The 11,908-nt window shown below is 37.2% G+C and overlaps 1 pseudogene; it reads right to left on the reverse strand.

Annotated features, from left to right (window-relative positions):
- Positions 1-7,920: 7,920 nt before the first annotated feature.
- Positions 7,921-11,908, reverse strand: part of LOC115294093 — a 7,022-nt pseudogene continuing 3,034 nt past the window's right edge.

Raw genomic sequence — 11,908 nt, forward strand, 5'->3', positions numbered from 1 at the left:
CTGAGAGCTGACACTACTGACTTTTCCCCAGTGAGATAAAAGATGAGATCTCACTGGGTCTCATAAGAATAAACTGTACAGCATCACTTTAATTATTTATTATATGTATGTGATTATTGAATTCTAAGATATTCATGTGCTTCTAAAGCTTGTGACAATTTAATTTAATATACACCCACTAATCTTGAAATTGATTAAAATACTTGTAGTTCAATTTCAACAGAGAGACACACTAAGAGACACTCTCCTCTGACTTGGGGATAATAACATGGACTTTGTTTAAGTCCTTGAGCCACCAATTGTCCGTTGATTTTTCCTTTACTCTCCCCCTGGATTTAACCAGATTCTGGTGAGGATGACTTTCCTTCAGGTTTTCACTAATGAAAAGAGAAGCCAGGGTAGAAGTCCCCCAAAACTCAACTCTTGACATCTGTAGAAGTGCTCAAATAATGACACTGAAATTCAGATGAGCCTGTGGGGGTTATGGCTCCTCAAGTGGCCAGAGTCATCGTGAAAGACAGCAGAGTCTCCTTTATTGTTGGGACAAACTGGTGTCTATTTGCAGAGGGCAATCTGTAATATTCTCCTTATCTTCTAGAAAAGAGATAATATATTTACTTATTCGTTTAATGTTTGCTCTTATCATTTGCCTTCCAAATATTTTGAATGGCACAGTTTCCACATTTCCTGTATCCGGTGTCTATTATATAGGTGACAAGGGAACTTGGGAGCAAGCTGAGGGCAAAATACAGGCTGATGCCATCTCCCCCCACCAGATGGAATATGCGTGATATTTCTTGGACACTCCTGACTACCTAAGAACAAAGGGAAGGGGTTTAAATGCTTGCCATGGTAAAGTGAAAAACCAAGGCAAATGAAAACTTAAACTGCCTTACGGCCTATAACCCACTGACAAGTCCTTGAAACTGGCATAGTGAGCTTTCCCTAGGAGCTCAGCTGCCTCTATGATGACCCTTTGCTAGCGGTAAAAGAGAACCTTCGCTTAACATTATCCCACCCTTGAGAATCCTATAAATCTACTTCTTTTATCTCTGTTGCCCCAAGATATAGGCTGGCAATCACACGCCAAGCTTATGGCCTTCCTGATATACATCTGAAGGGTCTCGTGACTGAGGTTTCATTAAATAGTAATAAGTTGTGTTTCCCTAGCAACAACTAGCCCCTCAAGCTCCTGAAAACCTTGTTTCCAAAATAATTTAGAGACTTACTTTATCGACTTTCCCATACTGAGGGTATATAACGAGTTACTTGTCAAGACCCCAGTGAAGCTCTTCCCATCCATGGGTCCTGTCATCATGCCTTAACTAAATTATCTTTTTGCACCAAAGACATCTTCAAGAATTCTTTCTTGGCCGTCAGCTCTGGATCAAACCACGGACACCCCAAAACTTCATCATAAAAATCTCTTATTAACCCTACCACCTTCATCATGGACTTGTTTGAATTATATCTTTATCCTTAGCCTCATTATTTTCTGATATCATAATGGCCTTTAATAAAATGTAAGACATTCCACACACATGGACCATTGTCATATGTACTTTTGAATCGTATTAGAAATTTCAAAATCGCTTGAAATAATTTTGATTGGAATTGAATCTAGATCAATGTAGAGAACATAGTCATCCTAACGATACTGAGTACAGTGGAAAATGAAAACAGTATATTTCTTCATTTTTAAAAATATTTCAAAAGTTCTATCAACAGCTTTGACAGTTTTATGACACATGTCATTAACATATTTTATTCGATTAATCATTAAATACTGCCCTTTCTGATCCTAATCTGTATTAGTCTCCCAGTGGTGCTATAAGAAAATACCAAGCCCTGTGTGATTTAAACAAGATATATTTATTTTCACAGAGTTTAAGAGGTTAAAAGTCCAAGATTAAAGTCTGGCCAGCATTGCTTCTTCTGAGTTATCTCTATTTTGTTTTCCTGTTGCTGACTTCTTGCTTTCTCTTCAGATGACCATCCTTTTGTGCACCGGTGCCCCCTGTATCATTCTGTATGTACTGTTCTCTTTTTATAAGAACAGCAATCCAATTTGATTAGGCTACCCACATGTCCTCATTTTAAGTTAGTTATTCCTTAAATACCGAACATTTAAATACATTCACATTCTGATGCTCTGGTACTTGAGAGTCAACATTTAAAATTTCTGAGAATATAAAAAAGTTATAATAAAAATGACACTGTTTTTGTTTTTGGTTCCATTGGCCTTTTTTAGCAGCACAAAAATTTTTAGTTTGATGATGAATTATTTTTGATATAATAAGAAGCTGTAATTGTGAGGGTTTTTTTTTTAAATTCCTTAAGATGCAGATATTTTGTCTATTGATAAGATCTTACTAATTCTAATCCCATTTTGTGTTTTTTGCTTGACTGATGTCACTAGCTCTAATGTTCATTATAATGTTCCATAAAGACACAAATTTTTGTTCCAGATCTATAGGATAAAATATTTACAGGAAAATTGGAAAATTCACATATATGTGTAAAAAGCTTCAGCACAGCTAAAAAAACAATCAACAAAACCAAATAATAAACTACTGAATGGTAGAAAATAATTTAATAATTTCAAATCTGATAGCCTTGGTAACCAAAATATACACCTCAATATAAACCTCAACACCCCAAAAATGAATAATCCAATTAAAATGGACAAAATACATGCATAGATATTTTTCCAAAGAAGACATCCAGATAGCCAACAGACACATGAAAAGATGCTCAACATTCCTGATCATCAGGGAAACACACATCAAAAGTACAATGCAATATCAAGCCACACCTGTTGGAACTGCTAAAACCAAGAACACGAGAAACAATTGGTGCTGGCAAGGATGCAGAGAAAGGGGAACCCCCTTGTCTTTTGGTGGAAATGTAAACTGCTGCAACCACTCACTCTGCAAAACAGTATGGGGATACTTCAGAAAGTTAAAAGTAGAACTACCCTAATATCCAGCCATTGCACTACTAGGTTTTTACACAAATAATACAAAAATTCTAATTCAAACTTACATGAACTGATGTTTATAGCAGCATTATCTATAACAGCCAAATTATGAAAAAAATCAAATATCCATCCACTGATGAACGAATAAAGGAGATGTGGGATATTTCTACCATGGAACAGTATTCATCCATAAAAAAGAATGGAATCTTGCCATTTGTAATGACACGATTAGAGCTAGAGTTTATTATGCTAAGTGAAATCAGTCAGAGAAAGTCAAATACCATATGATTTTACTCATATGTGGAATTAGGAAACAAAACAGATAAATATATGGTAAGTGAAAAACAGAGAAAAGAGAAAGAGAAGCAAGCCATAAGAAACCCTTAACGACATAGAACAAACTGAGCATTGATGAAGGAAGGTGGTTAGGGGATGCACTAAATGGGCAATGGGTATTAAGGAGGGAATCTGTTGGGATGAGCACCAGCTGTTATATATAAGTGACAAATCACTAAATTCTACTCCTGAAACCAATATTACCCTATATATTAACCAACTACAATTTAAATAACAACTTGGGGAAAAAATTCTCTGGACATCTTCTCTAGGGAAATAAGGCATGAAATATAACTAAAAGTTATCCAAATAAGAAAGAATGAAGTACCTATAGAAAACTATAAAGACTCCACCAAAAACAAAAGTGACAACCAATAAAAAAAAAATCCAGCAAACTTGTAAGATAGAAAACCAACATATCAAAACCCTGTTGTATTCCTACATACTAAATATCTAAAACATAAGAAAATAAAGCATCCCTTTAACAACAGCATTAAAGAGAATAAGACACTTTTTTATAAATCAAAGAGGTGAAATATTTTTACAATGTAAACCATAGACTATTAATTAACGAAGTTGAGGGAGACATTAGAGATAATCGTTTCATGGATTGGAAGAAATAGTATGGTTAAAAAGTCCATTTGTTCCAGGGTTGCCTGGGTGGCTCAATCAGTTAAGCATCTAACTCTTGATTTCTACTCTGGTCATGATCTCATGGTTTGTGAGATGGAGCCTTGCATCAGTCTCTGCGCTGACAGTGCAGAGTCTGCTTGGGACTCTCTCTCTCTGATCCTCCATTGTGCTCACTTGTGAGCTCTCTCTCCCTCTCCCTCTTTCTTTCTCTTTCAAAATAATTAACCATTATTAAATTTAAATCTTTCCAGATTCATTACACTCCCTATCAAAATCGCAATGGCAATTTTCACAAAATTAGAATAAAAACAATCTAAAAATTCATATGGAACCCCAAAACCCCCAAGTAGCTATGAAAATTTAGAGCTAGAAGAACAAAGCTGAAGAACTAACATTTTCAAATTTCAAAATGCATTACAAAGCTATAGTAAACAAAACAGTATGCTGTTGGCCAACAGAACAGTGTAAAGAACCCAGAAAGAAACACACCCATATGTGTTCAACTAATTTCAAAAAGATGCCACAAGAAGACACAATGGGGAAATAATAATCTCTTCAATAAGTGGTCCTGATGAAACTGAATATCCATATGAAAATTATAAAACTGTACTCCTTTCTTAAACCATACATAAAAATTAATTCAAAATGATTAAAGACTTAAACATAAGACCTGAAACTATATACCGGGTAGAAGAAAATATAGGAGAAAATATCCTTGACATTGGTCTTGGACATGATTTTTTTAAATTTGACACCAAATGCACAGACAACAAAAGAAAAAGTGACTAAAAACAAAACAAAACAAAAACCAAATACACACAATTTTAAAAATACCAAATAATTCTATGACAAATTAAGAAGCTTTTGCATAGCAAACTAAACAGTTGACACAATGAAATACAACCTATGAAATGGAATAAAATGTTCCAAGACATACAAATGGTCAACAGATATATGAAAATGTAAACATCATTGTAATCACATGGAAACACAAAAATATCCCACAGATATCACATCACACCTATTGTGATGACTGTAATGAAAACTTAAGTAGATAAGTGTTGAGGAAGATGTGGAGAAAAAAGAAACTTATCCATTCTGATTTGGAGTGTATCTTACAGATCCATTGTGAAAAACAATATGGAGATTCCTTAAAAAACTAAAAATATAACAATCATATGATCCAGCAATGCCACGTCTGGGTTTATAATCAAAGGAAATACAAGTTCCATTTCAAAGAGATAGCTTCACTTTCATGTTTATCACAACATTATTCACAAAAGCCGAGACATGAAACACACAAGATGTCTGCCAATGGGTTAACAGATGAAGAATATTTGATATCTATATATATGTATATCCGTACACATATACATAAATTTGAATATTGTTCCAACTTTTAAATAAGGAAATGTTGTCACTTGCAACAGCATGCATGGGTATTATGCTATGTCAAATAAGCACTATCTAGAAGGAAAAATATTGCATGATAGAGTTTTATTACTTACACATGTAGGATCTGAAGCAGGGAGAGCCAAACTCATAATAACAGAGAGTACAATGGTTGTCACCAGTCTAGAATGTAGGCAAAAGGAAAGAATTCTAATGATAATAAAAGTAAATGGTAGTTTCCAGGGGCTGGAGGGATAAGATCTTGTGAGGCAGTTGCTTAATAGATACAATTATGTTTTGCAACATGACAAGCGTTATGGAAATGGATAGTCATGATAATGGCACAATTATGAATGTACATGCATAGCAATCAACCCTAAAGTAAAATGGTTATGATAGTAAATTTTATCTATTTTATCACATTGACGTAATTCGAAAAACTATTCTTAAATATATTATTTAAAAATTAATCTTTTGCACTGTATCTAATAATCCCTACTCACAGTTTTTAATACATTTTATTAGTTTATTTATTTTGAGAGAGAGCATGAGTAAGGAAAAGGTAGAGAGACAGACAGAGAGAGAGAGAATCCCAAGTAGACTCCATGCTTTTAGTGCAGAGATGGACATGGGGCTCGATCTCATGAACCACAAGATCATGAACTGAGCTAAAACCAAGAGTTATACACTCAATGGACTGAGGCCCCCATGTGCCCCAACCCTACTCACACTGAAACCCCAGAAACCAATAATCTGTTTTCTGTTTTTAAGTTTACTTATTAAAAAGAATATCTATAAGTGGCTTCTTTACTTATCAAAATACATTCAAAATTAATCCACGTAGTTGTGTGAATTGATAGCTTATCCCTCTATATTCCTGGATGCTACTATATTGCAGTTTTTTTTTATTCATCACAAACTGAAGGAATCCTTAGTGGCTATCATCTTGATGAGTATAAATAGCTACTATAAACATTTACATCCAGAATTTAATTGGACATATGTAAGTACTCAGGAGGCAATTTTTGATCATATAGTAAATTTATGTATAGTATTGCCAAAAATGTGTCTAACTTCTGGATATGATGGATGAGGAAATAATTCTTTCATACCATTCCCCTTCTCTGAAGAAAACAAATATAAAACCTGAACATAATACAAAGAATAACTACCTGAAATTACTGCAGGATGATGAGTAGCAGACAGACCCTGGCAAAGGGATCTTGTTCACTTGAGGGAGAAGACTACTGGAGTTTAATAAATTAGCTTCCTTCACCACATTTTAAACCATTTGTATATGTGCAATGTGCAAAGCACTCACAGTAGTGGTGAATGTCACACTGGTAAAGCCATAATCTTTCTTGACTGAGGAACTAGGGGAAAATGTATGCAAATATAATCATATTTTTATTTATTTATTAGGGTAGTTCTATTTTTAATTTTTTTAGGAACCTCCATACTGCTTTCCAGAGTGGCTGCACTAGTTTGCATTCCCACCAGCAGTGCAAAAGAGATCTTCTTTCTCCACGTCCTCACCAATATCTGTTGTTGCCTGTTAATGTCAGCCATTCTGACAGGTGTGAGGTGGTATCTCATTGTGGTTTTGATTTGTATTTCCCTGATGATGAGTGACGTTGAGCACCATTTCATGTGTCTGTTAGCTATCTGGATGTCTTCTCTGGAGAAGTGTCTGTTCATGACTTCTTGGCATTTCTTCACTGGATTGTTTGGTTTGTGGGTGTTGAGTTTGATAAGCTCTTTATAGATTTTGGATACTAACCCTTTATCTGATATGTTGTTTGCAAAGACCTTCTCCCATTCTGCTGGTTGACTTTGAGTTTTGCTGATTGTTTCCTTCACTGTGCAGAAGCTTTCTATTTTGATGAGGCCCCAATAGTTTATGTTTGCTTTTGTTTCCCTTGCCTCTGGAGACCTGTTGAGTAAGAGGTTGCTGTGGTTAAGATCAAAGAGATTCTTTCATGCCTTCTCCTCAAGGATTTTATGGCTTTCTGTCTTACATTTATGTTTTCCATCCATTTTGAGTTTACTTTTGTGTATGGTGTAAGAAAGTGGTCTAGGTTCATTTTTCTGCATGTCGCTGTCCAATTTTTCCAGTACCACTTGTTAGACTGTCTTGATTCCATTGAATATTCTTTCCTGCTTTGTCAAAGATGAGTTGCCCATACGTTTATGAGTCCATTTCTGGGTTCTTTATTCTGTTCCATTGATCTGAGTGTCTGTTCAGTGTTAACACATTGAGTGAAGAAATTGTTGTTTTATTTTTTCAAGGTTTTATTTAAAATCAGTTTCTTTGGGGGGAGTGGCAAGATGGCGGAGACATAAGGAGCCCCATAACCTCTGTCCACCCACAATTATCAAACTGAGAAGAGTTAAAGAGCCACAGCCTTCTGATCTCCAAGAATGGAGGTGTGCGGACAGACACCTTATTGACAGCAGTCTCGTGGTTGTCTGAGTGAGTGAGTGTGAGCTGGGACTGGAGACTTTAGGGGAGGGACCTGCAGGTCTGAAGACAAAGCACCCAGAGGCTTGGCGTTGGGCCTGCTGAAACCCTCATGTCCCTAGGCACACCACTCTGAGGACAGCTGTGCTGGTGGGGTTGGGCGGCCGGGAGACCCGAGGCGGACAGTTCCACAGATAGCTGCGAGAGCGCCGGGGGCCAGGTATCCAGAGGTGCACAGGCCTTCACAGCCACAGGTGGCACCACCAGGCAAGGCAGCAGAGAGACCAGGGGAAGAGAAGTAGAGACTGAATCACTCAAAGTGTAATCCCTGCAGAGGAGAGATTCAGCCTGGGACTGAGGGCCACTGAGGGCGGAGAGATATATCTGTCCTTAACTGTGGGTGTTCTCCCTTGGGCCTGAAGCCAACTGACTTCAGGCGGAGCCAGGGGGAAAATCTGATGTCACAATCCCCCTATTCGATCTCGACCAGAAAGTCACCTACCTGCAAGAGATTTTAACTGTGGTGGCAATATTGAGTGCATGGGCAAGGACTTAGACACTGGGCAGAACTTAAAAAACAGAAACAATTAGACCCGCCCAAGGCACAAGAAGGTTGGGCTCAAGAAAGTGGCTGGCAACGCATAGTCTGAGGGGGACTTGGAGCACCTGCCACCATTCTTCTCCCTGAATCCACCAAGGTGGGGCCTCAGAGAGCAGCCCCTGAGACCTGACCCACCTGCACCAAGCCATGCCCATCCACGCTAGAGAGCTGCTGTGCTTTTGCTTATGACCTTTAACTGGGTTTTTTTCTTAATATTTTTACTTTTTAATTTTTCCCCCTCTCTTCTCTTTACTACTTTCTTATTTCCTTCTTTTCTCCCTTTCCCCCTGAAGTCTGGGATAAAACAACATTTAGGCACTGCTGTGCTTAGATCAACTCTTACCATCCAGATAGTTTTTCCTTTATTTCATCCTTATCTCCCCCACCCCCCACAGGTCTTATGTGCTCAGACTGTCCTTTATCTCTGACTCTCGCTATCTCCCACACTCCCAGCCTGCTTTTTTTTTTCTTTTTGTTTTTTTTTCTTTTATTTTTTCCCCTCTCGTTCCTTTCCTGTTCCTTTTTTTCGTTCCCCTGTTGGTTTGCTACTTTACTTTTCTATCAGTATATTTGTGTGCTTGTGTTCTCTGTGTGTTTGTCTGTCTGTTTTCCTTTTCAGGGCTACCTCAAGAAACAACCCAAAACACACATAGTGGAAAGACCCAAATATCGCTGAGTTGGCAAAGTAATTAATCAGAGGCATAACAAGAGAAACTGAGAGACACCATTAAAAGAACATCTCCTGAAACAACAGACCAGAGACACTCAAAAAGCCTCCTTCTGAAGAGGAATACTAATAAACACACAGTGCAGAACAAGCTTTCAAAACTGACAAGAGACAGAAAGCTCGCCAAAATGACGAGACAAAAGAACTCTCCTCAAAAGAAACTCCAGGAAGAAATCACAGCTTCAGAATGGCTCAAAACAGACACAAGCAACTTAACTCAACAACAGTTTAGAACGTTTGTCATAAAATTAATTGCTGGGCTTGAAAAATACATAGAAACTATCAGAGAAGATATTGATACAAAGACTAGGAACCTTCAAAATAGCTGTGACAAGTTAGAAAAGGCTATAAATGAGAAGAATAATAAAATGGAGGCTGTCACTGCATGGAGTAAAGAAGTAGAGAGGAAAATAGGTGAATTAGAAGACACAGTTGTAGCAAAAGAGGAGGCCGAGACAAAGAGAGTGAAAATGATTCAGGAGCACTTCAGCTCAGGTCATGATCTCACAGTCCGTGAGTTTGAATCCTGCATTTATAGATATAGATATCTGTATCTATAAATAAGTTATCAGAACATTATGCTAAGTGAAACAAGCCCTATTCAAAACGCAAATACTCTGTTATTATTTATATATGGAATTTTAAAAAGTCAAACTTTGTAAATAAATAAGTATGCATTTACTTTAAGACGCTGGCTTCGGGGCACCATGGTTCATGGGTTCTCATGGTTCGTAGGTTCAAGGCCTGTGTCGGGCTCTGTGCCACCAGCTCAGAGCCTGGAGCCTGTATCTGATTCTGTGTTTCCCTCTCTGTCTGACCCTCCCTTGCTGACACTCTGTTTCTCTCAAAAATAAACAAACACTTAAAAAATTAAAGAAAAAAAGATTACTTAAAGAAGAGAGACTGGCTTCTGCAATTATGTAATCTGGCAAAAAAAAATCTGCAGTGTGTATTAGAAGGCTGAAACTTCAGTGGAAAGCTGATATGTCATTTCAAGCTGAGTGGTTGTCTATTGGAGATCCATGAAAGAACTGATGTTGCAGTTAATGCCCAAAGGGCACTGTAGCTGCAAAATTCACTTACCTAAGCTTAGAAGGAAGTTGTCTTTTATTCTGTTCATCCAACACCATTGACCACTCCTCATTCTTCAATCAGGTCCTTCTCCAGGCACCTGTGACAGCTATACACTCATAATTTGCTGCCTCAGGTGCCCCTTCTTTATCCTGTGTTGAATTTCTCCTTTGTTCAGCTTCCACTTTTTAGTGTAACCCAAGGATCTGGCCATGGTTGTCTTCTTTATGTTATATTTTTCAGAGAATTTATATAAAGTAATATTTGTCCTACTCCAAATATTTCTGACATCTAGACACAATTCTTTCTTTCAGCAGTTACTGTTCTTTTTCACACCACTACAATTTTTTTAGGTCTGAAAAAGTGCTCCAGTATTATGTTTTTTTGCATCTTTTGTTGTTTTCTCAACACCATTTGTTGAAGAGACTGACTTTTAATTCTTTCCTGCTTTGTCTGAATGGTACCTGCACTTGCTCGTGCTCGCTCTCTCTCTCTCTCTCTCTCTCTCTCTCTCTCTGTCTCTCTCTGTCTCTCTCTCTATCTCTGTATGTGTATATATATATATATATATATAAACATTCAAAACGAATAAAATCTTGTCATTTGCAATGACGTGGATATAGCTAGAGTGTATTATGTATTATGTTAGGAAAAAATCAGGAACATGATGGATGTTCACTCTCAAAATTGTTGTTCAACATTAAATTAGAAGTCTTGGCATCAGCAATAAGACAACAAAAGGAAATAAAAGGCATCAGAATCAGCAAAGATGAAGTTAAGCTTTCACTTTTTGCAGATGACATGATACTCTACATGGAAATCCCAATCGACTCCAACAGAAGCCTTCTAGAAATGATCAATGAATTCAGTAATGATGCAGGCTACAAAATCAATGTACAGAAATCGGTTGCATTTTGATAAACCAAAAATGGAGCAACAGAAAGAGAAAGCAAGAAAGAGATTCCATTCACAATTGCACGAAAAACGATAAAATACCTAGGAATAAACCTAACCAAAGATGTAAAAGACATGTATGCTGAAAACTATAGAAGACTTATGAAGGAAATTGAAGAAGACACAAAGAAATGAAAAAACATTCCATGCTCATGGATGGGAAGAAGAAACATTGTGAAAATGTCATTATTACCCAAGGCAATTTACACATTCAGTGCAATCCCCATCAAAGTTGCACCAGCGTTCTTCTCAAAGCTAGAACAGACTATCTTAAAATTGGTATGGAACCACAAAAGACCCCCGATAGCCAAAGTAATATTGAAGAAGAAAACCAAAACGGGAGGCATCACAATCCCAGACTTTAGCCTCTACTACAAAGCTGTCATCATCAAGACAGTATGGTACTGGCACAAAAACAGACACAGTGACCAATGCAATAGAATAGAGAACTCAGAACTGGACCCACAAGTATATGGCCAGTTAATCTTTGACAAAGCAGGAAAGAATATCCAATGGAAAAAAGACATCCTCTTCAACAGGTGGTGTTGGGAGAGCTGGACAGCAACATGTAGAAAAATGAAATTAGACCACTTTCTGACACCATTCACAAAAATAAACTCAAAATGGATAAAGGATCTGAATGTGAGACAGGAAACCATAAAAACCCTTGAGGAGAAAGCAGGAAATAGCCTCCTAGACCTCAATTGCAGCAATTTCTTCCTCGACACATCCCTAGAGGCCAGGGAATCAAGA

This window comes from Suricata suricatta, chromosome 6, assembly GCF_006229205.1.
Source record: "Suricata suricatta isolate VVHF042 chromosome 6, meerkat_22Aug2017_6uvM2_HiC, whole genome shotgun sequence".
In the NCBI taxonomy this organism is placed as follows: domain Eukaryota; kingdom Metazoa; phylum Chordata; class Mammalia; order Carnivora; family Herpestidae; genus Suricata; species Suricata suricatta.